At 49.3% G+C, this 26,880-nt stretch overlaps 1 pseudogene; it reads right to left on the bottom strand.

Moving 5' to 3' along the window:
* The window catches only part of LOC124005052, a 91,235-nt pseudogene that overhangs the window by 3,299 nt on the left and 61,056 nt on the right, over positions 1–26,880 (bottom strand).

The raw sequence follows: 26,880 nt of genomic DNA, 5'->3' as shown, positions 1-26,880 counted from the left end.
ACTCTTCAAATGGTACCACACACAGGAACTCTTCAAATGGTACCACACACAGGAACTCTTCAAATGGTACCACACACAGTCACACAGGAACTCTTCAAATGGTACCACACACAGTCACACAGGAACTCTTCAAATGGTACCACACACAGTCACACAGGAACTCTTCAAATGGTACCACACACAGTCACACAGGAACTCTTCAAATGGTACCACACACAGTCACACAGGAACTCTTCAAATGGTACCACACACAGTCACACAGGAACTCTTCAAATGGTACCACACACAGGAACTCTTCAAATGGTACCACACACAGTCACACAGGAACTCTTCAAATGGTACCACACACAGTCACACAGGAACGCTTCAAATGGTACCACACACAGTCACACAGGAACTCTTCAAATGGTACCACACAGTCACACAGGAACTCTTCAAATGGTACCACACACAGTCACACAGGAACTCTTCAAATGGTACCACACACAGGAACTCTTCAAATGGTACCACACACAGGAACTCTTCAAATGGTACCACACACAGTCACACAGGAACTCTTCAAATGGTACCACACACAGTCACACAGGAACTCTTCAAATGGTACCACACACAGTCACACAGGAACGCTTCAAATGGTACCACACACAGTCACACAGGAACGCTTCAAATGGTACCACACACAGTCACACAGGAACTCTTCAAATGGTACCACACAGTCACACAGGAACTCTTCAAATGGTACCACACAGTCACACAGGAACTCTTCAAATGGTACCACACACAGTCACACAGGAACTCTTCAAATGGTACCACACACGGGGAAATTATTTATTTTCAATAAACCCTGGTCTGTCATGTCCCTCCACACACAGCTAGTGAATGGTCTTATTAACCAGTATTTTGTGATGTCCACTCATAGCAGCCAGGAGAGATGGTGTGTGTGTGTGTGCGTGCGTGCGTGTGTGACCAAATCTGAGGCACAGTAGTTTAGTCAGGGCTTTTCTAGACCAACTGGTCACACACTCCCCTGTCAGCTCTAGTCCATCTCGTTATGTACCATTCATCTAAACCCACCAATAATCACACTACCCTGTCCCTCTGTCAGCCCTAGTCCATCTCGTTATGTACCATTCATCTAAACCCACCAATAATCACACTACCCTGTCCCTCTGTCAGCCCTAGTCCATCTCGTTATGTACCATTCATCTAAACCCACAAATAATCACACTCCCCTGTCCCTCTGTCAGCCCTAGTCCACCTCTTTATGTACCATTCATCTAAACCCACCAATAATCACACTACCCTGTCCCTCTGTCGGCCCTAGTCCACCTCTTTATGTACCATTCATCTAAACCCACCAATAATCACACTACCCTGTCCCTCTGTCAGCCCTAGTCCACCACTTTATGTACCATTCATCTAAACCCACCAATAATCACACTACCCTGTCCCTCTGTCAGCCCTAGTCCACCTCTTTATGTACCATTCATCTAAACCCACCAATAATCACACTACCCTGTCCCTCTGTCAGCCCTAGTCCACCTCTTTATGTACCATTCATCTAAACCCACCAATAATCACACTCCCCTGTCCCTCTGTCAGCCCTAGTCCACCTCTTTATGTACCATTCATCTAAACCCACCAATAATCACACTCCCCTGTCCCTCTGTCAGCCCTAGTCCATCTCTTTATGTACCATTCATCTAAACCCACCAATAATCACACTCCCCTGTCCCTCTGTCAGCCCTAGTCCATCTCTTTATGTACCATTCATCTAAACACACCAATAATCACACTCCCCTGTCCCTCTGTCAGCCCTAGTCCATCTCTTTATGTACCATTCATCTAAACCCACCAATAATACACCCATGCTTGATCTGTTTATGTAATGGCCATTCTCTCTCGCTCTCCCATGGCGGGCTGCCAGGTGCCTGTAAGCCTCCATCTATATTAACCTTTGTCCTGTTATACAACATCTTTCCTTTTTCTTCTTCCATCTCACATCCCTTTATATAACCCCACAGCCCCCCTCACCAACCTAACACCTCTCTGACTAACCCCACAGCCCCCCTCACCAACCTAACACCTCTCTGACTAAACCCACAGCCACCTCACCAACCTAACACCTCTCTGACTAAACCCACAGCCCCCCTCACCAACCTAACACCTCTCTGACTAACCCCACAGCCCCCTCACCAACCTAACACCTCTCTGACTAACCCCACAGCCCCCCTCACCAACCTAACATCTCTCTGACTAACCCCACAGCCACCCTCACCAACCTAACACACCTCACTGACTAACCCCACAGCCCCCCTCACCAACCCCACAGCCCCCTCACCAACCTAACACCTCTCTGACTAAACCCAATCAATCCCTATACCAGTCTGCTGTTCCCACATGCTTCAAGAGGGCCACCATTGTTCCTGTTCCCAAGAAAGCTAAGGTAACTGAGCTAAACGACTACCGCCCCGTAGCACTCACTTCCGTCATCATGAAGTGCTTTGAGAGACTAGTCAAGGACCATATCACCTCCACCCTACCTGACACCCTAGACCCACTCCAATTTGCTTACCGCCCAAATAGGTCCACAGACGATGCAATCTCAACCACACTGCACACTGCCCTAACCCACCTGGACAAGAGGAATACCTATGTGAGAATGCTGTTCATCGACTACAAGCTCGGCATTCAACACCATAGTACCCTCCAAGCTCGTCATCAAGCTCGAGACCGTGGGTCTCGACCCCGCCCTGTGCAACTGGGTACTGGACTTCCTGACGGGCCGCCCCCAGGTGGTGAGGGTAGGCAACAACATCTCCTCCCCGCTGATCCTCAACACGGGGGCCCCACAAGGGTGCGTTCTGAGCCCTCTCCTGTACTCCCTGTTCACCCACGACTGCGTGGCCACGCACGCCTCCAACTCAATCATCAAGTTTGCGGACGACACAACAGTGGTAGGCTTGATTACCAACAACGACGAGACGGCCTACAGGGAGGAGGTGAGGGCCCTCGGAGTGTGGTGTCAGGAAAATAACCTCACACTCAACGTCAACAAAACTAAGGAGATGATTGTGGACTTCAGGAAACAGCAGAGGGAACACCCCCTATCCACATCGATGGAACAGTAGTGGAGAGGGTAGCTAGTTTTAAGTTCCTCGGCATACACATCACAGACAAACTGAATTGGTCCACTCACACTGACAGCGTCGTGAAGAAGGCGCAGCAGCGCCTATTCAACCTCAGGAGGCTGAAGAAATTTGGCTTGTCACCAAAAGCACTCACAAACTTCTACAGATGCACAATCGAGAGCATCCTGGCGGGCTGTATCACCGCCTGGTACGGCAACTGCTCCGCCCTCAACCGTAAGGCTCTCCAGAGGGTAGTGAGGACTGCACAACGCATCACCGGGGGCAAACTACCTGCCCTCCAGGACACCTACACCACCCGTTGTTACAGGAAGGCCATAAAGATCATCAAGGACATCAACCACCCGAACCACTGCCTGTTCACCCCGCTATCATCCAGAAGGCGAGGTCAGTACAGGTGCATCAAAGCTGGGACCGAGAGACTGAAAAACAGCTTCTATCTCAAGGCCATCAGACTGTTAAACAGCCACCACTAACATTGAGTGGCTGCTGCCAACACACTGTCATTGACACTGACCCAACTCCAGCCATTTTAATAATGGGAATTGATGGGAAATGATGTAAATATATCACTAGCCACTTTAAACAATGCTACCTTATATAATGTTACTTACCCTACATTATTCATCTCATATGCATATGTATATACTGTACTCTACATCATCGACTGCATCCTTATGTAACATGTATCACTAGCCACTTTAACTATGCCACTTTGTTTACTTTGTCTATACACTCATCTCATATGTATATACTGTACTCGATACCATCTACTGTATGCTGCTCTGTACCATCACTCATTCATATATCCTTATGTACATGTTCCTTATCCCCTTACACTGTGTATAAGACAGTAGTTTTGGAATTGTTAGTTAGATTACTTGTTGGTTATCACTGCATTGTCGGAACTAGAAGCACAAGCATTTCGCTACACTCGCATTAACATCTGCTAACCATGTGTATGTGACAAATAAAATTTGATTTGATTTGATTTTGATTTGACCCACAGCCCCCCTCACCAACCTAACACCTCTCTGACTAACCCCACAGCCCCCCTCACCAACCTAACACCTCTCTGACTAACCCCACAGCCCCCCTCACCAACCTAACACCTCTCTGACTAACCCCACAGCCCCCCTCACCAACCTAACACCTCTCTGACTAACCCCACAGCCCCCCTCACCAACCTAACACCTCTCTGACTAACCCCACAGCCCCTCACATACCTAACACCGCTCTGACTAACCCCACAGCCCCTCACATACCTAACACCGCTCTGACTAACCCCACAGCCCCTCACATACCTAACACCGCTCTGACTAACCCCACAGCCCCTCACATACCTAACACCGCTCTGACTAACCCCACAGCCCCTCACCAACCTAACGCTGCTCTGTCTGACCCCACAGCCCCTCACCAACCTAACACTGCTCTGACGAACCCCACAGCCCCTCACCAAGCAAACGCTGCTCTGACTAACCCCACAGCCCCTCACCAACCTAACGCCTCTCTGACTAACCCCACAGCCCCCCTCACCAACCTAACACCTCTCTGACTAACCCCACAGCCCCTCACATACCTAACACCGCTCTGACTAACCCCACAGCCCCTCACATACCTAACACCGCTCTGACTAACCCCACAGCCCCTCACATACCTAACACCGCTCTGACTAACCCCACAGCCCCTCACATACCTAACACCGCTCTGACTAACCCCACAGCCCCTCACCAACCTAACGCTGCTCTGACTGACCCCACAGCCCCTCACCAACCTAACACTGCTCTGACGAACCCCACAGCCCCTCACCAAGCAAACGCTGCTCTGACTAACCCCACAGCCCCTCACCAACCTAACGCTGCTCTGACTAACCCCACAGCCCCTCACATACCTAACACCGCTCTGACTAACCCCACAGCCCCTCACATACCTAACACCGCTCTGACTAACCCCACAGCCCCTCACCAACCTAACGCTGCTCTGACTGACCCCACAGCCCCTCACCAACCTAACACTGCTCTGACTGACCCCACAGCCCCTCACCAACCTAACGCTGCTCTGACTGACCCCACAGCCCCTCACCAACCTAACACTGCTCTGACTAACCCCACAGCCCCTCACATACCTAACACCGCTCTGACTAACCCCACAGCCCCTCACCAACCTAACGCTGCTCTGACTAACCCCACAGCCCCTCACCAACCTAACGCTGCTCTGACTAACCCCACAGCCCCTCACCAAGCAAACGCTGCTCTGACTGACCCCACAGCCCCTCACCAACCTAACACTGCTCTGACGTACCCCACAGCCCCTCACCAAGCAAACGCTGCTCTGACTAACCCCACAGCCCCTCACCAACCTAACGCTGCTCTGACTAACCCCACAGCCCCTCACCAACCTAACGCTGCTCTGACTAACCCCACAGTCCCTCACCAAGAAAACGCTGCTCTGACTAACCCCACAGTCCCTCACCAACCTAACACCTCTCTGACTAACCCCACAGCCCCTCCCTCACCAACCTAACACCTCTCTGACTAACCCCACAGCCCCCTCACCAACCTAACACCTCTCTGACTAACCCCACAGCCCCCTCACCAACCTAACACCTCTCTGACTAACCCCACAGCCCCTCACATACCTAACACCGCTCTGACTAACCCCACAGCCCCTCACATACCTAACACCTCTCTGACTAACCCCACAGCCCCTCACATACCTAACGCTGCTCTGACTAACCCCACAGCCTCTCACCAACCTAACGCTGCTCTGACTAACCCCACAGCCCCTCACCAACCTAACGCTGCTCTGACTAACCCCACAGCCCCTCACCAAGCAAACGCTGCTCTGACTAACCCCACAGCCCATCACCAAGCAAACGCTGCTCTGACTAACCCCACAGCCCCTCACCAACCTAACGCTGCTCTGACTAACCCCACAGTCCCTCACCAAGAAAACGCTGCTCTGACTAACCTCACAGCCCATCACCAAGAAAACGCTGCTCTGACTGACCCCACAGCCCCCCTCCCCAAACTAACACTGCTCTGACTAACCCCACAGCCCCTCTCCTCACCAACCTAACACCGCTCTGACTAACCCCACAGCCCCTCACCAACCTAACGCTGCTCTGACTAACCCCACAGTCCCTCACCAACCAAACACCTCTCTGACTAAACCAAACACCTCTCTGACTAACCCCACAGACCCTCACCAACCTAACGCTGCTCTGACTAACCCCACAGCCCTAGTCCATCTCTTTATGTACCATTCATCTAAACCCACCAATAATACACCCATGCTTGATCTGTTTATGTAATGGTCAATCTCTCTCGCTCTCCCATGGCGGGCTGCCAGGTGCCTGTAAGTCTCCATCTATATTAACCTTTGTCCTGTTATACAACAGCTTTCCTTTTTCTTCTTCCATCTCACATCCCTTTATATAACCCCACAGCCCCCCTCACCAACCTAACACCGCTCTGACTAACACCACAGCCCCCCTCACCAACCTAACACCGCTGACTAACCCCACAGCCCCTCGCATACCTAACACCTCTCTGACTAACCCCACAGCCCCTCACATACCTAACACCTCTCTGACTAACCCCACAGCCCCCCTCACCAACCTAACACCTCTCTGACTAAACCCACAGCCCCCCTCACCAACCTAACACCTCTCTGACTAACCCCACAGCCCCCTCACCAACCTAACACACCTCACTGACTAACCCCACAGCCCCCTCACCAACCTAACACCTCTCTGACTAACCCCACAGCCCCCTCACCAAACTAACACCTCTCTGACTAAACCCACAGCCCCCTCACCAACCTAACACCTCTCTGACTAACCCCACAGCCCCCTCACCAACCTAACACCTCTCTGACTAACCCCACAGCCCCCTCACCAACCTAACACCTCTCTGACTAACCCCACAGCCCCCTCACCAACCTAACACCTCTCTGACTAACCCCACAGCCCCCTCACCAACCTAACACCTCTCTGACTAACCCCACAGCCCCTCACATACCTAACACCGCTCTGACTAACCCCACAGCCCCTCACATACCTAACACCGCTCTGACTAACCCCACAGCCCCTCACCAACCTAACGCTGCTCTGACTGACCCCACAGCCCCTCACCAACCTAACACTGCTCTGACGAACCCCACAGCCCCTCACCAAGCAAACGCTGCTCTGACTAACCCCACAGCCCCTCACCAACCTAACGCTGCTCTGACTAACCCCACAGCTCATCACCAACCTAAGACTGCTCTGACTAACCTCACAGCCCCTCACCAACCTAACGCTGCTCTGACTAACCCCACAGTCCCTCACCAAGAAAACGCTGCTCTGACTAACCCCACAGCCCATCCCCTCCCCAAACTAACACTGCTCTGACTAACCCCACAGCCCCTCTCCTCACCAACCAAACACCGCTCTGACTAACCCCACAGCCCCTCACCAACCTAACACTGCTCTGACGTACCCCACAGCCCCTCACCAAGCAAACGCTGCTCTGACTAACCCCACAGCCCCTCACCAACCTAACGCTGCTCTGACTAACCCCACAGCCCCTCACCAACCTAACGCTGCTCTGACTAACCCCACAGTCCCTCACCAAGAAAACGCTGCTCTGACTAACCCCACAGTCCCTCACCAACCTAACACCTCTCTGACTAACCCCACAGCCCCTCCCCTCACCAACCTAACACCTCTCTGACTAACCCCACAGCCCCCCTCACCAACCTAACACCTCTCTGACTAACCCCACAGCCCCCCTCACCAACCTAACACCTCTCTGACTAACCCCACAGCCCCTCACATACCTAACACCGCTCTGACTAACCCCACAGCCCCTCACATACCTAACACCTCTCTGACTAACCCCACAGCCCCTCACATACCTAACGCTGCTCTGACTAACCCCACAGCCTCTCACCAACCTAACGCTGCTCTGACTAACCCCACAGCCCCTCACCAACCTAACGCTGCTCTGACTAACCCCACAGCCCCTCACCAAGCAAACGCTGCTCTGACTAACCCCACAGCCCATCACCAAGCAAACGCTGCTCTGACTAACCCCACAGCCCCTCACCAACCTAACGCTGCTCTGACTAACCCCACAGTCCCTCACCAAGAAAACGCTGCTCTGACTAACCTCACAGCCCATCACCAAGAAAACGCTGCTCTGACTGACCCCACAGCCCCCCTCCCCAAACTAACACTGCTCTGACTAACCCCACAGCCCCTCTCCTCACCAACCTAACACCGCTCTGACTAACCCCACAGCCCCTCACCAACCTAACGCTGCTCTGACTAACCCCACAGTCCCTCACCAACCAAACACCTCTCTGACTAAACCAAACACCTCTCTGACTAACCCCACAGACCCTCACCAACCTAACGCTGCTCTGACTAACCCCACAGCCCTAGTCCATCTCTTTATGTACCATTCATCTAAACCCACCAATAATACACCCATGCTTGATCTGTTTATGTAATGGTCAATCTCTCTCGCTCTCCCATGGCGGGCTGCCAGGTGCCTGTAAGTCTCCATCTATATTAACCTTTGTCCTGTTATACAACAGCTTTCCTTTTCTTCTTCCATCTCACATCCCTTTATATAACCCCACAGCCCCCTCACCAACCTAACACCGCTCTGACTAACACCACAGCCCCCTCACCAACCTAACACCGCTCTGACTAACCCCACAGCCCCTCGCATACCTAACACCTCTCTGACTAACCCCACAGCCCCTCACATACCTAACACCTCTCTGACTAACCCCACAGCCCCCTCACCAACCTAACACCTCTCTGACTAAACCCACAGCCCCCTCACCAACCTAACACCTCTCTGACTAACCCCACAGCCCCCTCACCAACCTAACACACCTCACTGACTAACCCCACAGCCCCCTCACCAACCTAACACCTCTCTGACTAACCCCACAGCCCCCTCACCAAACTAACACCTCTCTGACTAAACCCACAGCCCCCTCACCAACCTAACACCTCTCTGACTAACCCCACAGCCCCCTCACCAACCTAACACCTCTCTGACTAACCCCACAGCCCCCTCACCAACCTAACACCTCTCTGACTAACCCCACAGCCCCCTCACCAACCTAACACCTCTCTGACTAACCCCACAGCCCCCTCACCAACCTAACACCTCTCTGACTAACCCCACAGCCCCTCACATACCTAACACCGCTCTGACTAACCCCACAGCCCCTCACATACCTAACACCGCTCTGACTAACCCCACAGCCCCTCACCAACCTAACGCTGCTCTGACTGACCCCACAGCCCCTCACCAACCTAACACTGCTCTGACGAACCCCACAGCCCCTCACCAAGCAAACGCTGCTCTGACTAACCCCACAGCCCCTCACCAACCTAACGCTGCTCTGACTAACCCCACAGCTCATCACCAACCTAAGACTGCTCTGACTAACCTCACAGCCCCTCACCAACCTAACGCTGCTCTGACTAACCCCACAGTCCCTCACCAAGAAAACGCTGCTCTGACTAACCCCACAGCCCATCCCCTCCCCAAACTAACACTGCTCTGACTAACCCCACAGCCCCTCTCCTCACCAACCAAACACCGCTCTGACTAACCCCACAGCCCCTCACCAACCTAAAGCTGCTCTGACTAACCCCACAGTCCCTCACCAACCAAACACCTCTCTGACTAACCCCACAGACCCTCACCAACCTAACGCTGCTCTGACTAACCCCACAGCCCTAGTCCATCTCTTTATGTACCATTCATTTAAACCCACCAATAATACACCCATGCTTGATCTGTTTATGTAATGGTCAATCTCTCTCGCTCTCCCATGGCGGGCTGCCAGGTGCCTGTAAGTCTCCATCTATATTAACCTTTGTCCTGTTATACAACAGCTTTCCTTTTTCTTCTTCCATCTCACATCCCTTTATATAACCCCACAGCCCCCCTCACCAACCTAACACCGCTCTGACTAACACCACAGCCCCCCTCACCAACCTAACACCGCTCTGACTAACCCCACAGCCCCTCGCATACCTAACACCTCTCTGACTAACCCCACAGCCCCTCACATATCTAACACCTCTCTGACTAACCCCACAGCCCCCCTCACCAACCTAACACCTCTCTGACTAACCCCACAGCCCCCTCGCCAACGTAACACCTCTGACTAACCCCACAGCCCCCTCACCAACCTAACACCGCTCTGACTAACCCCACAGCCCCTCACATATCTAACACCGCTCTGACTAACCCCACAGACCCTCACCAACCTAACGCTGCTCTGACTAACCCCACAGCCCCTCACCAACCTAACGCTGCTCTGACTAACCCCACAGCCCATCACCAACCTAACGCTGCTCTGACTAACCCCACAGCCCCTCCCTCACCAACCTAACACCGCTCTGACTAACCCCACAGCCCCTCCCTCACCAACCTAACGCCGCTCTGACTAACCCCACAGCCCCTCCCTCACCAACCTAACACTGCTCTGACTAACCCCACAGCCCCTCCCCTCACCAACCTAACGCTGCTCTGACTAACCCCACAACCCATCACTAACCTACCGCTGCTCTGACTAACCCCACAGCCCCTCACCAACCTAACACCGCTCTGACTAACCCCCAGAGCCCCCCTCACCAACCTAACACCTCTCTGACTAACCCCACAGCCCCTCACATACCTAACACCGCTCTGACTAACCCCACAGCCCCTCGCATACCTAACACCTCTCTGACTAACCCCACAGCCCCCTCACCAACCTAACACACCTCTCTGACTAACCCCACAGCCCCCTCACCAACCTAACACCTCTCTGACTAACCCCACAGCCCCCTCACCAACCTAACACCTCTCTGACTAACCCCACAGCCCCCTCACCAACCTAACACCGCTCTGACTAACCCCACAACCCCTCACATACCTAACACCGCTCTGACTAACCCCACAGACCCTCACCAACCTAACGCTGCTCTGACTAACCTCACAGACCCTCACCAACCTAACGCTGCTCTGACTAACCCCACAGCCCCTCACCAACCTAACGCTGCTCTGACTAACCCCACAGCCCCTCACATACCTAACACCTCTCTGACTAACCCCACAGACCCTCACCAACCTAACGCTGCTCTGACTAACCCCACAGCCCCTCACTAACCTAACGCTGCTCTGACCAACCCCACAGCCCCTCACCAACCTAACGCTGCTCTGACTAACCCCACAGCCCATCACCAACCCCACAGTCCCTCCCATCACCAACCCCACAGTCCCTCCCATCACCAACCCCACAGTCCCTCCCATCACCAACCCCACAGTCCCTCCACTCACCAACCTAACGCTGCTCTGACTAACCCCACAGCCCATCACCAACCTAAGACTGCTCTGACTAACCCCACAGCCCATCACCAACCTAACACTGCTCTGACTAACCCCACAGCCCCTCCCCTCACCAACCTAACACTGCTCTGACTAACCCCACAGCCCCTCCCCTCACCAACCTAACACTGCTCTGACTAACCCCACAGCCCCTCTCCTCACCAACCTAACGCTGCTCTGACTAACCCCACAGCCCATCACCAACCTAAGACTGCTCTGACTAACCCCACAACCCATCACTAACCTAACACTGCTCTGACTAACCCCAAAGCCCCTCACCAACTCACCAACCTAACGCTGCTTTGACTAACCCCAAAGCCCCTCACCAACCTAACGCCGCTCTGACTAACCCCACAGCCCCTCACCAACCTAACACCTCTTTGACAAACCCCACAGCCCCTCACCAACCTAACACCTCTTTGACAAACACCACAGAGCCTCACCAACCTAACGCTGCTCTGACTAACCCCACAGCCCTCACCAACCTAACGCTGCTCTGACCAACCCCACAGCCCCTCAACAACCTAACACTGCTCTGACTAACCCCACAGCCCCTCAACCAGCTAACACCACTCTGACTAACTGACTGTGTGTGTGTGTGTGTGTGTGTGTGTGTGTGTGTGTGTGTGTGTGTGTGTGTGTGTGTGTGTGTGTGTGTGTGTGTGTGTGTGTGTGTGTGTGTGTGTGTGTGTGTGTGTGTGTGTGTGTGTCAGTGTTTGCCCTTGCTCTCTGGATCCCCTTCCAGTCAGTCCACTAAAGGGTGTGAAAGGATGGTTTTCTAGCTGCTTAGGTCAGCATGTAGAGGAGACGTGTAGTGGACTGACAAGCTCGCTGTACTGTCTGTAGCTGGCGTGTTAAGAGGAGAGGAGAGAGAGATAAGAGGTTAGGACTGCTGGCAATGCAGTATGACTAGTGGTGTTCCACTACTGGTGACTGACTGCATGGTTCTGGGACAGTCCGCCAGTCAGTCAGCCAGAGTAGCTGTTATTATCTACTACGGCTGTTATTTTACCTGGAGCCTCCCACTCTTATTATGCTAAGACTTGTGATGTCTGTGTATGGAGGCAGACTGTAGCTCTTTTTCTGTCTCTCTCCCCCTCCCTCCATCACACTGGATCTGATTCTCTCTCTCCCCCTCCCTCCATCACACTGGATCTGATTCTCTCTCTCCCCCTCCCTCCATCACACGGGATCTGATTCTCTGTCCTTCCCTCCATCACACTGGATCTGATTCTTTCTCCCTCCCTCCATCACACTGGATCTGATTCTCTCTCTCCCCCTCCCTCCATCACACGGGATCTGATTCTCTCTCCCTCCCTCAATCACACTGGATCTGATTCTTTCTCCCTCCCTCCATCACACTGGATCTGATTCTCTCTCCCTCCCTCCATCACACCGGATCTGAATCTCTCTCCATCACACTGGATCCGATTCTCTCTATCCCCCTCCCTCCATCACACTGGATCCGATTCTCTCTCTCCCCCTCCCCCATCACACTGGATATGATTCTCTCTCCCTCCCTCCATCACACTGAATCTGATTCTCTCTCTCCCCCTCCATCACATTGGATCTGATTCTCTCTCTCCCCCTCCCTCCATCACACTGGATCTGATTCTCTCCCCCTCCCTCCATCACACTGGATCTGATTATCTCTCCCTCCCTCCATCACACTGGATCTGATTCTCTCTCCCTCCCTCCACCACACTGGATCTGATTCTCTCTCTCCCTCCCTCCCTCCATCACACTGGATCTGATTCTCTCTCTCCCTCCCTCCATCACACTGGATCTGATTCTCTCTCCCTCCCTCCATCACACTGGATCTGATTCTCTCTCCCCCTCCCTCCATCACACTGGATCTGATTCTCTCTCCCCCTCCCTCCATCACACTGGATCTGATTCCCTCTCCCCCTCCCTCCATCACACTGGATCGGATTCTCTCTCCCTCCCTCCCTCCATCACACTGGATCTGATTCTCTCTCCCTCCCTCCATCACACTGGATCTGATTCTCTCTCCCTCCCTCCATCACACTGGATCTGATTCTCTCTCTCCCTCCCTCCATCACACTGGATCTGATTCTCTCTCTCCCTCCCTCCATCACACTGGATCTGATTCTCTCTCCCCCTCCCTCCATCACACTGGATCTGATTCTCTCTCCCTCCCTCCATCACACTGGATCTGATTCTCTCCCCCTCCCTCCATCACACTGGATCTGAATCTCTCCCCCTCCCTCCATCACACTGGATCTGATTCTCTCTCCCTCCCTCCATCACACTGGATCTGATTCTCTCTCCCTCCCTCCATCAATACTGTATCTGATTCTCTCTCCCTCCCTCCATCACACTGGATCTGATTCTCTCTCCCTCCCTCCATCCATCACACTGGATCTGATTCTCTCTCTCCCTCCCTCCATCACACTGGATCTGATTCTCTCTCTCCCTCCCTCCATCACACTGGATCTGATTCTCTCTCCCTCCCTCCATCACACTGGATCTGATTCTCTCTCCCTCCATCACACTGGATCTGATTCTCTCTCTCCCTCCCTCCATCACACTGGATCTGATTCTCTCTCTCCCTCCCTCCATCACACTGGATCTGATTCTCTCTCCCTCCCTCCATCACACTGGATCTGATTCTCTCTCCCACCCTCCATCACACTGGATCTGATTCTCTCTCCCTCCCTCCATCACACTGGATCTGATTCTCTCCCTCCCTCCATCACACTGGATCTGATTCTCTCTCACCCTCCCTCCATCACACTGGATCTGATTCTCTCTCACCCTCCCTCCATCACACTGGATCTGATTCTCTCTCCCTCCCTCCATCACACTGGATCTGATTCTCTCTCTCCCCCTCCCCCATCACACTGGATATGATTCTCTCTCCCTCCCTCCATCACACTGAATCTGATTCTCTCTCTCCCCCTCCATCACATTGGATCTGATTCTCTCTCTCCCCCTCCCTCCATCACACTGGATCTGATTCTCTCCCCTCCCTCCATCACACTGGATCTGATTATCTCTCCCTCCCTCCATCACACTGGATCTGATTCTCTCTCCCTCCCTCCATCACACTGGATCTGATTCTCTCTCCCCCTCCCTCCATCACACTGGATCTGATTCTCTCTCCCCCTCCCTCCATCACACTGGATCTGATTCTCTCTCCCCCTCCCTCCATCACACTGGATCGGATTCTCTCTCCCCCTCCCTCCCTCCATCACACTGGATCTGATTCTCTCTCCCTCCCTCCATCACACTGGATCTGATTCTCTCTCCCTCCCTCCATCACACTGGATCTGATTCTCTCTCTCCCTCCCTCCATCACACTGGATCTGATTCTCTCTCTCCCTCCCTCCATCACACTGGATCTGATTCTCTCTCTCCCTCCCTCCATCACACGGGATCTGATTCTCTCTCCCTCCCTCCATCACACTGGATCTGATTCTCTCTCCCTCCCTCCATCACACTGGATCTGATTCTCTCTCTCCCCCTCCCTCCATCACACGGGATCTGATTCTCTCTCCCTCCCTCCATCACACTGGATCTGATTCTCCCTCCCTCCATCACACCGGATCTGATTCTCTCTCCCTCCCTCCATCACACTGGATCTGATTCTCTCTCCCTCCCTCCATCACACTGGATCTGATTGTCTCTCCCTCCCTCCATCACACTGGATCTGATTCTCTCTCCCTCCCTCCATCACACTGGATCTGATTCTCTCTCTCCCTCCCTCCATCACACTGGATCTGATTCTCTCTCTCCCCCTCCCCCATCACACTGGATCTGATTCTCTCTCTCCCTCCCTCCATCACACTGGATCTGATTCTCTCTCCCTCCCTCCATCACACTGGATCTGATTCTCTCTCTCCCTCCCTCCATCACACTGGATCTGATTCTCTCTCACCCTCCCTCCATCACACTGGATCTGATTCTCTCTCACCCTCCCTCCATCACACTGGATCTGATTCTCTCTCTCCCTCCCTCCATCACACTGGATCTGATTCTCTCTCTCCCTCCCTCCATCACACTGGATCTGATTCTCTCTCTCCCCCTCCCCCATCACACTGGATCTGATTCTCTCTCTCCCTCCCTCCATCACACTGGATCTGATTCTCTCTCTCTCCCCCCCTTTGTATCGCAATCCCTTCTTCCACCCTTCCCCTTTAACATAATCTACCACTTTACCTCTCTTCCCTCCCTCATTCCCTGGGGGCGATGGAGACAGAGAGGGAGACAGGACAAGCCTGCACTGTTGAAAACATTGTTTAGGTCAGGCAGCCTCCCAGCAGTATGTCTCTCCATCTCTGACAGACGAGAGGCACATGGTCCTACACAACACTACCTTCTCCATCTCCCCCCCTCCCTCTCTTCCTCCCTCCCTCTCTTCCTCCCTCCCTCTCTTCCTCCCTCCCTCTCTTCCTCCCTCCCTCTCTTCCTCCCTCCCTCTCTTCCTCCCTCCCTCTCTTCCTCCCTCTTCCTCCCTCTCTCAGTCAGAGTAAGGGAGCACTTTGAAGAGCATTTGAAATCACTTCAAAAGAGAAAGATTCTTTGGGGGTCTGTGTTTAGCTGCCCCCCCCAACCCTGACACACTCCACACACACAAGGGTGGACACACACACACAACTAAAAACCTTCATCCGCTCATAATCAGATGCAACAATAACCATGTGGATTTAGACTTAGTGAGATATTTCCAGGAAAATATGCAATGGGTTTATGGGTGTGCTATTTGTTGTATGTGTGTGAGATTGTGTGTATACAATATGTGTGTGAGATTGTGTGTATACAATGTGTGTGTGAGATTGTGTGTATACAATGTGTGTGTGAGATTGTGTGTAAACAGTATGTGTGTGAGATTGTGTGTAAACAGTATGTGTGTGAGATTGTGTGTATACAATATGTGTGTGAGATTGTGTGTATACAATGTGTGTGTGAGATTGTGTGTAAACAGTATGTGTGTGAGATTGTGTGTAAACAGTATGTGTGTGAGATTGTGTGTAAACAGTATGTGTGTGAGATTGTGTGTATACAATGTGTGTGTGAGATTGTGTGTAAACAGTATGTGTGTGAGATTGTGTGTATACCATACATGTGTGAGATTGTGTGTAAACAGTATGTGTGTGAGATTGTGTGTATACAATGTGTGTGTGAGATTGTGTAAACAGTATGTGTGTGAGATTGTGTGTATATAATGTGTGTGTGAGATTGTGTGTAAACAGTATGTGTGTGAGATTGTGTGTATACCATACATGTGTGAGATTGTGTGTATACCATACATGTGTGAGATTGTGTGTAAACAGTATGTGTGTGAGATTGTGTGTATACAATGTGTGTGTGAGATTGTGTGTAAACAGTATGTGTGTGAGATTGTGTGTATACCATACATGTGTGAGATTGTGTGTAAACAGTATGTGTGTGAGATTGTGTGTAAACAGTATGTGTGTGAGATTGTGTGTATACCATACATGTGTGAGATTGTGTGTATACAATGTGTGTGTGAGATTGTGTGTATACAATACGTGTGTGAGATTGTGTGTATACCATACATGTGTGAGATTGTGTGTATACAATGTGTGTGTGAGATTGTGTGTATACAATGTGTGTGTGAGATTGTGTGTATACAATACGTGTGTGAGATTGTGTGTATACCATACATGTGTGAGATTGTGTGTATACAATGTGTGTGTGAGATTGTGTGTATACAGTATGTGTGTGAGATTGTAATCGTGGGTGTAATCCCTGTCCCGCAAACAACTAAACTGGCTGATAAGACAAAACAGAGAAGTAGGCACACACCAAAGAGAGAGAGATGTGAGAGATAGGAGAGAGAGAGAGAACAGAGGGATGGGTCATTTCCTGGAAAATGTCATCAAGACAGTGCTGTGGAATTCCCAGAGTTGATGGAGAGAGGAGAGAGGTTAGAGGGATCAGAGATGAGAGGAGAGAGGGATCAGAGATGAGAGGAAAGAGGACAGAGGGATCAGAGATGAGAGGAAAGAGGTCAGAGGGATCAGAGATGAGAGAAGAGAGGACAGAGGGATCAGAGATGAGAGAAGAGAGGTCAGAGGGATCAGAGATGAGAGGAAAGAGGTCAGAGGGATCAGAGATGAGAGAAGAGAGGTCAGAGGGATCAGAGATGAGAGGAAAGAGGTCAGAGGGATCAGAGATGAGAGAAGAGAGGTCAGAGGGATCAGAGATGAGAGGAAAGAGGTCAGAGGGATCAGAGATGAGAGGAAAGAGGTCAGAGGGATCAGAGATGAGAGAGGAGAGAGGACAGAGGGATCAGAGAGGACAGAGGGATCAGAGATGAGAGAGGACAGAGGGATCAGAGAGGACAGAGGGATCAGAGATGAGAGAGGACAGAGGGATCAGAGATGAGATGAGAGAGGACAGAGGGATCAGAGATGAGAGAGGACAGAGGGATCAGAGATGAGAGAGGACAGAGGGATCAGAGATGAGAGAGGACAGAGGGATCAGAGATGAGAGGACAGAGGAGATAGGACAGAGGGATCAGAGATGAGAGAAGAGAGGAGAGAGGACAGAGGGATCAGAGATGAGAGAGGACAGAGGGATCAGAGATGAGAGAGGACAAAGGGATCAGAGATGAGAGAGGACAAAGGGATCATAGATGAGAGGAGAGTAAGAGAAAGTACGGGATATTTGAATCTTCTTAACAGTAACCTTGGTCTAACCATCTTTCTAGCCATATAGCTGCCCTCTTCATACTGTCAAAATCAAAGCAATATGGCTGCTGGATACAGAGTCATCTGTTCGCCAGAGTACCACAACAGCTCTCTCTACACACACACCATCTATTGTCATATAACTGGTCTCTACACACACGCACAATATATTCTCATACAACTGGTCTCTCTCTACACACACCATCTATTGTCATATAGCTGCTCTATCTACACACACCATCTATTGTCATACAGCTGCTCTCTCCATACACACACCAGCTATTGTCATACAGCTGCTCTCTCTACACACACCATCTATTGTCATACAGCTGCTCTCTCTACACACACCATCTATTGTCATACAGCTGCTCTCTCTACACACACCATCTATTGTCACATATTTGCTCTCCATATACACACACACACCATCTATTGTCATTCAGCTGCTCTCTCCATACACACACACCATCTATTGTCATATAACTGCTCTCTGGCTCCCTCTCTCTCCACACAGACAGGCACAGACACACACATTGTAGTGCAGTAACTAGGCACTGACTAACAGGAAGTAAGGATTACAACACCCTCCATTTTCTGCCTCTCGTCACACCAGCTGCTTACACTCAGGTGTGTGGCTTTATGCACGTGAGACTGAACATTACTGGAAAACTTGGAAAACTTGGTTTGTGTGACCAGTGGATGACTGAAATGACTGTGTGTAAGTAATGATGAGGGTCTGGCTGGGGTTCTGGTTAGGCTGGTCACATGCTCTAAGTGTGTGTGTGTGTGTGTGTGTGTGTGTGTGTGTGTGTGTGTGTGTGTGTGTGTGTGTGTGTGTGTGTGTGTGTGTGTGTGTGTGTGTGTGTGTGTGTGTGTGTGTGTGTGTGTGTGTGTGTGTGTGTGTGTGTGTGTGTGTGTGTGTGTGTGTGTGTGTGTATGAGGATCTAGCTGGAGTCTGATTAGGTCGGTCACATGCTCTGTGGGCGCAAGCGTGTGGTCAAGTGTACTCTGGGTGTGTGCGGCTCATGTGTGTTCTGCCCACACAGCAAATAAAAGACTCATTCTATCCTGGACAATGAGATGTGTACACACACACACACAGGACAATAAATGTACAACACACTTAACACAAACTCATACAGTCACCCGCCCTCCTCTCCCTAGTTCTCTCTATACAATAGGCTCTGTTGTAAGGCCGGGACTCCTGACCTAGTCACAGTGGTGTCACAGCAGTCCTGCTCAATCAAACACACACGGAGTGAACACGGTCGGTGTGTGTGAGAGACAGGGCAGGGGTATCCTACGGCGCCTGATGGTAATCTTTACCAGCTGTGGTGAATGGACCCTCTAACCTCTGACCTGTATGAGCTGCTAACAGTCAACATCATGACCCTATCAGAGGACCAGACCACGTGGTACTGGGACCTGAGAGAGAGAGAGACCCAGGGCTTTACTGTGCGACTGCCATCTTGGTTTACTCCCATAGCACTCCAACCAGTACACTGATGCCATTGTCCACTCTCCCTCTCCACCCCCCTCTCTCTCTGAGCACTGGGTTGAGAGGGGATCCACACGGGGGCTACAGAGCACAATAATGTCTATGGGATGGGTTTACCTCCAAGTGCTGTGAACCAGTCGCTCTATCACTGTGATTAATATCTCCAATAAAGTACTGTTCATACATTTCACTCACACAATAAATAAATCATCTCCATTTGACACTTTGTCCCATTCCAACACACACACACGCGAGCGGTATGTGAGGCCATGGGTCTGTCACCATGTGTCTGTCACCACAACAAACCCTCTCGAGATTCGCATCAATAGTAATGTGGTAAGAGGATTGATGGCACTAAAGACCAATAAAACACACATTGTAGCAACCATCCCCATATGGAACACATGACAGAGAGGGCCACCTTGTTCCACACATATGGGAGAAATCTGGAGACCAAAGTCAGTGTGGTACCCAGGACTTCAGCTGGAGTTAACTTACACACACTCTCTCGCACACACAGTTCAAACACATTTTTTCAAGCCCCTGTACTTCAATCACCCAGGCCCATGATCTTACAGTTTCCTGTATAGTGTGCACATGGTGATTACCCCTTATCAGGAATAATATTGTAATCCAGTGTTCCTGTGAGTTGATACTCCAAGAGGACACGTGACTCCCTGCATCATTCCGGTCTCCACAGCCACTGTGAAATTCACACTCACACAGTGTGTGTGTGTGTGTGTGTGTGTGTGTGTGTGTGTGTGTGTGTGTGTGTGTGTGTGTGTGTGTGTGTGTGTGTGTGTGTGTGTGTGTGTGTGTGTGTGTGTGTGTGTGTGTGTGTGTGTGTGTGTGTGTGTGTGTGTGTGTGTGTGTGTGTGTGTGTGTGTGTGTGTGTGTGTGTGTGTGTGTGTGTGTGTGTGTGTGTGTGTGTGTGTGTGTGTGTGTGTGTGTGTGTGTGTGTGTGTGTGTGTGTGTGTGTGTGTGTGTGTGTGTGTGTAGTCTTGTTCTTCTATCCAGAGGGACAAAGGCTATTTTAAGCTTAGGGGTTTGGTTTAGGGTTACAATTAGGTTTAGGTCAGTAGGGTTAGGTGGTAAGGTTAGAGAAAATAGGTCAATTTTAGGTCCCCACAAGGATAGAAAAACAAAAGTATGTGAGAGAAGGTCAGAGATATGAGGGAGAGAGACACGCTACAGGGGGAAAGACTGTGAGAGAGAAAGATACAAAGGGGAAAAGAGTGAAAGAGGAGGAAGGCTGCGATGAATGTAGAAAATAATTAGTAAAAATATAGAAAACCCTGGAATGAGTAGGTGTGTCCAAAATCTATCTATCTATATACATACACATACATACAGTTGAAGTCGGAAGTTTACATGCACTTAAGTTGGAGTCATTAAAACTCATTTTTCAACCACTCCACAAATTGCTTGTTAACCTCTTTCAGCTAGGGGGCACTATTTTTATGTTTGGAAAAATAAAGTTCCCAAAGTAAATGGCCTATTTCTCAGGCCCATATGCTAGAATATGCATATAATTGACCGATTAGGATAGAAAACACTGTAAAGTTTCCAAAACTGTCAAAATATTGTCTGTGAGTATAACAGAACTGATATCGCAGGAGAAACATGAGGAAAATCAAACCAAGGGCTTGGAAATAAGAGCGTCTTATCTGCTAAATTAACAAATCTATTTAGAAAGCTCCATGTTCCATAGCCTGCCTTCGCTCCATTTAAAGGGATATCAACCAGATTCCTTTTCCTATCGCTTCCTCAAGGTGTCAGTCTTTAGACATAGTTTCAGGCTTTTATTTATAAAAATGAGCGAGAAAGATAACATCGCGTCAGGTGTTCGCATGAGTTTTGCTTGCGCAACACAGTGGAGCAGCCATTCTCTCCCTCTCCTACTGAAAAAGAGACAGTGCCGGTTGATATATTATCGATTATATATTTTTAAAACAACCTGAGGATTGATTATAAAAAACGTTTGACATGTTTCTGTGGACATTCCAGATACTATTTGGAATTTTCGTCTGCGTTGTCGTGACCGCTCGAGCTTGTGGATTTCTGAACATAACGCGCCAAACAAACTCAGGTATTTTGGATATAAAATCATCTTTATGGAACAAAATGAACATTTATTGTGTAACTGGGAGTCTCGTGATTGAAAACATCCAAAGATCATCAAAGGTAAGCAATTAATTTGATTGCTTTTCTGATTTTCGTGACCAAGCTACTTTGATGCTAGGTGTTCATAATGTTTTGTCTAGTGATCAATAAACTTACACAAATGCTTGGATTGCTTTCACTGTAAATAATATTTTCAAAATCTGACACGACAGGTGGATTAACAAAATGCTACGCTGTGTTTTGCTATATTGCACTTGTGATTTCATGAATATAAATATTTTTAGCAATATTATTTGAATGTGGCGCTATGCAATTTAGCGGTTGTTGATGACACTTATTCCGCTAACGGGATAGGTAGCGTCAGGAAGTTAACAAACTATAGTTATACACCAAGTCACTTGGCTCTGTCATAACCTCACATGGTCTCTCCTATCATTGCTATGCAGACGACACACAATTAATCTTCTCCTTTCCCCCTTCTGATGACCAGGGGGCGAATCGCATCTCTGCATGTCTGGCAGACATAATATAATAATAATAATATATGCCATTTAGCAGACGCTTTTATCCAAAGCGACTTACAGTCATGTGTGCATACATTCTACGTATGGGTGGTCCCGGGGATCGAACCCACTACCCTGGCGTTACAAGCGCCATGCTCTACCAACTGAGCTACAGAAGGACCACATCAGTGTGGATGACGGATCACCACCTCAAGCTGAACCTCGCTGAACCAAGCTGAACCTCGGCAAGACGGAGCTGCTCTTCCTCCCGGGGAAGGACTGCCCGTTCCATGATCTCGCCATCACGGTTGACAACTCCATTGTGTCCTCCTCCCAGAGCGCCAAGAACCTTGGCGTGATCCTGGACAACACCCTGTCGTTCTCAACCAACATCAAGGCGGTGGCCCGTTCCTGTAGGTTCATGCTCTACAACATCCGCAGAGTACGACCCTGCCTCACACAGGAAGCGGCGCAGGTCCTAATCCAGGCACTTGTCATCTCCCGTCTGGATTACTGCAACTCGCTGTTGGCTGGGCTCCCTGCCTGTGCCATTAAACCCCTTCAACTCATCCAGAACGCCGCAGCCCGTCTGGTGTTCAACCTTCCCAAGTTCTCTCACGTCACCCCGCTCCTCCGTTCTCTCCACTGGCTTCCAGTTGAAGCTCGCATCCGCTACAAGACCATGGTGCTTGCCTACGGAGCTGTGAGGGGAACGGCACCTCAGTACCTCCAGGCTCTGATCAGGCCCTACACCCAAACAAGGGCACTGCGTTCATCCACCTCTGGCCTGCTCGCCTCCCTACCACTGAGGAAGTACAGCTCCCGGTCAGCCCAGTCAAAACTGTTCGCTGCTCTGGCCCCCCAATGGTGGAACAAACTCCCTCACGACGCCAGGACAGCGGAGTCAATCACCACCTTCCGGAGACACCTGAAACCCCACCTCTTTAAGGAATACCTAGGATAGGATAAGTAATCCCTCTCACCCCCCTTTAAGATTTAGATGCACTATTGTAAAGTGACTGTTCCACTGGATGTCATAAGGTGAATGCACCAATTTGTAAGTCGCTCTGGATAAGAACGTCTGCTAAATGACTTAAATGTAAATGTAAATGTAAGACATCTACTTTGTACATGGCACAAGTCATTTTTGTTTACAGACAGATTATTTCACTTATAATTCACTGTATCACAATTCCAGTGGGTTAGAAGTTGACATACACTAAGTTGACTGTGCCTTTAAACAGCGTGGAAAATTCCAGAAAATTAATATCACGGCTTTAGAAGCTTCTGAGAGGCTAATTGACATCATTTGAGTCAATTTGAGGTGTACATGTGGGATGTATTTCAATGCCTACCTTCAAACTCAGTGCCTCTTTGCTTGACATCATGGGGAAATCAAAATAAATCAGCCAAGACCTCACACAATAAATTGTAGACCTCCACAAATCTGGGACCACGCAGGCATTATACCTCTCAGGAAGGAGACGCATTCTGTCTCCTATAGGTGAACGTACTTTGGTGCGAAAAGTGCAAATCAATCCCAGAACAGCAGCAAAGGACCTTGTGAAGAAGCTGGAGGAAACAGGTACAAAACTATCTATATCCACAGTAAAACAAGTCCTGTATTGACATAACCTGAAAGTCCACTCTGAAAGGAAGAAGCCACTGCTACAAAACTGCCATAAAAAGCCAGACTACGGTTTGCAACTGCACATGGCGACAAAGATCATACTCTTTGGAGAAATGTCCTCTGGTATGATGAAACAACAATAGTTGTTTGACCATGTTTGGCCATAATGACCATTGTTATGGTTGGAGGATAAAGGGGAGGATAAAGGGGGAGGCTTGCAAGCCGAAGAACACCATCCCAACCGCGAAGAATGAGGTGGCAGCATCATGTTGTGAGGGTGCTTTGTTGCAGGAGGGACTGGTACACTTCACAAAATAGATGGCATTGTGAGGATGGAAAATTAAGTGGATACATTGAAGCAACATCTCAAGAAATCAGTCAGGAAGTTAAAGCTTGATCGCAAATGGGTCTTCCAAATGGACAATGACCCCAAGCATACTTCCAAAGTTGTGGCAAAATGGTTTAAGGACAACAAAGTCAAGGTATTGGAGTGGCCATCACAAAGCCCTGACCTCAATCCTATAAAATATTTGTGGGCAGAACTGAACAAGTGTGTGTGAGCAAGGAGGCCTACAAACCTAACTCAGTTACACCAGCTTTGTCAGGAGGAATGTGGCAAAATTCACCCAACTTATTGTGGGAAGCTTGTGCAAGGCTACCAAAAACATTTGACCCAAGTTAAAAAATTTGCTACCATTGAGTATATGGTAACTTCTGACCCACTGGGAATAAGATGGAAGAAATAAAAGCTGAAATAAAAAATTCTCTACTATTATTCTGACATTTCACATTCTTAAAATAAAGTGGTGATCCTAACTGACCTAAGACAGGGAATGTTTACGAGGATTAAATGTCAGAAATTGTGAAAAACTGAGTTTAAATGTATTTGTGTGTAGATAGATAGATAGATAGATAGATAGATAGATAGATAGATAGATAGATAGATAGATAGATAGATAGATAGATAGATAGATAGATAGATAGATAGATATACACACACAGTTGAAGTTGTAAGGTTACATATACCGTAGCCATATGTATATATATATTACACAATATTTTGTTTTACCTTTATTAAACTAGGCAAGTCAGTCAAGAACAAATTCTTATTTTCAATGACGTCCTAGGAACAGTGGGTTAACTGCCTTGTTCAGGGGCAGATGACAGATTTTTACCGTGTCAGCTCAGGGTTTCGATCTTGCAACCTTTCGGATACCAGTCCAACGCTCTAACCACTAGACTATCTATCTATCTATATCTATATCTATATATCTATATGTATCTTTTACACACAAAAGTTTGGGGTCGCTTAGAAATGTCTGGTTTTTGAAAGAAAAGCAAATGTTTTGTGCATTAAAATAACATCAAAATGATCAGAAATACAGTGTAGACATTGTTAAAGTTGTAAAAGACTAGGGTAGCTGGAAACGCCAGATTGTTTTATGGAATATCTACATAGGCGTACAGAGGCCCATTATCAGCAACCATCACTCCTGGCACGTTGTGTTAGCCAATCTAAGTTTATCAATTTAAACTGTTAATTAATCATTAGAAAACCATTTTGCAATTATGTTAGTACAGCTGAAAACTGTTGTACTGATTAAAGAAGCAATAAAACTGGCCTTCTTTAGACCAGTTGAGTATCTGGAGCATCAGCATTGTGGGTTCGATTACAGGCTGAAAATAGCCAGAAACAAAGAACTTTCTTCTGAAACTCGTCAGTTCTTGTTCTGATTAATGAAGGTGATTCCATGTGAGAAATTGCCAAGAAACTGAAGATCTGGGACAACGCTGTGTACCACTCCCTTCACAGAACAGTGCAAACTGTCTCCAACCAGAATAGAAAGTGGAGTGGGAGGCCCCGGTACACAACTGAGCAAGAGGACAAGTACATTAGAGTGTCTAGCTTGAGAAACAGATGCCTCACAAGTCCTCAACTGGCAGCTTCATTAAACAGTACCCGCAAAACACCAGTCTCAACGTCAAAAGTGAAGAGGCGACTCCGGGATGCTGCCCTTCTAGGCAGAGTTCCTCCGTCCTGTGTCTGTGTTCTTTGCCCATCTTAATCTTTTATTTTTATTGGCCAGTCTGCGATATGGCTTTTTCTTTGCAAAGCTGCCTAGAAGGCCAGCATCCTGGAGTCGCCTCTTCACTGTTGATGTTGATACTGGTGTTTTGCGGGTACTGCAAAGACATTTCTAAGTGACCCCAAACTTTGAACAGTAGTGTGAATAAAAATAAATAAGGACTTACTGGTGAGCTAAGCTTCATATGTGTTCCAATACTGTGACTCTACAGGCCTGGACACTATCCATAGACTACAAGGAGGATGAAACCAGAGAAAATGTGGAGAAGGGGTGAGGAGAGGATGAGAGGAAGAGAAGAATGGGGTAGTGTGAGGAGAGAATAAGGAAGAAGTGGAGGGCAGAGGCAATAAGAAGGAAGGAGGTGGATCTCACATCGTTAAGATGTATTAAGACCCAAAAGGACTTATTCAATGAGGAATTAATACAAAAGTAAAACACTCTCCTCCAAACTGCGATTTGCAATTAGTGTGTTAAACCAGCCTGTCCTCATCAGACCCCATCTGCAACAGTCACCATGTTAATCACACCACAGTAGAAACCTTACGTAAGCCCCCACCCTAAACAGGGCGACCCCATCGCTCTTCTCACTGCTTCCAGATTATGTGTGGTTTATCAGTGCTTAGTCTAATCTCTGTTTCGTGAAGTCAGAAATACAAGAGACTACAAGCCAGCCCATTCTAACAGTCAGGGGTGGCTGGTTAGGTTAGATACTTGGCTGTTGAACTGTGAAGTTCTCTCAGGTTATGGCTCCTATTCTGTCCTGAGTGAAGCAATTGCATTGCAATGTGTCACCTGTGTATTATTCTAGACTGTACAGATCCG

This window comes from Oncorhynchus gorbuscha, linkage group LG19 (assembly GCF_021184085.1).
Source record: "Oncorhynchus gorbuscha isolate QuinsamMale2020 ecotype Even-year linkage group LG19, OgorEven_v1.0, whole genome shotgun sequence".
NCBI lineage: Eukaryota > Metazoa > Chordata > Actinopteri > Salmoniformes > Salmonidae > Oncorhynchus > Oncorhynchus gorbuscha.
The sequence above is the reverse complement of the archived record's forward strand: the minus strand, read 5'-3'. Positions and strand labels throughout refer to the sequence as shown.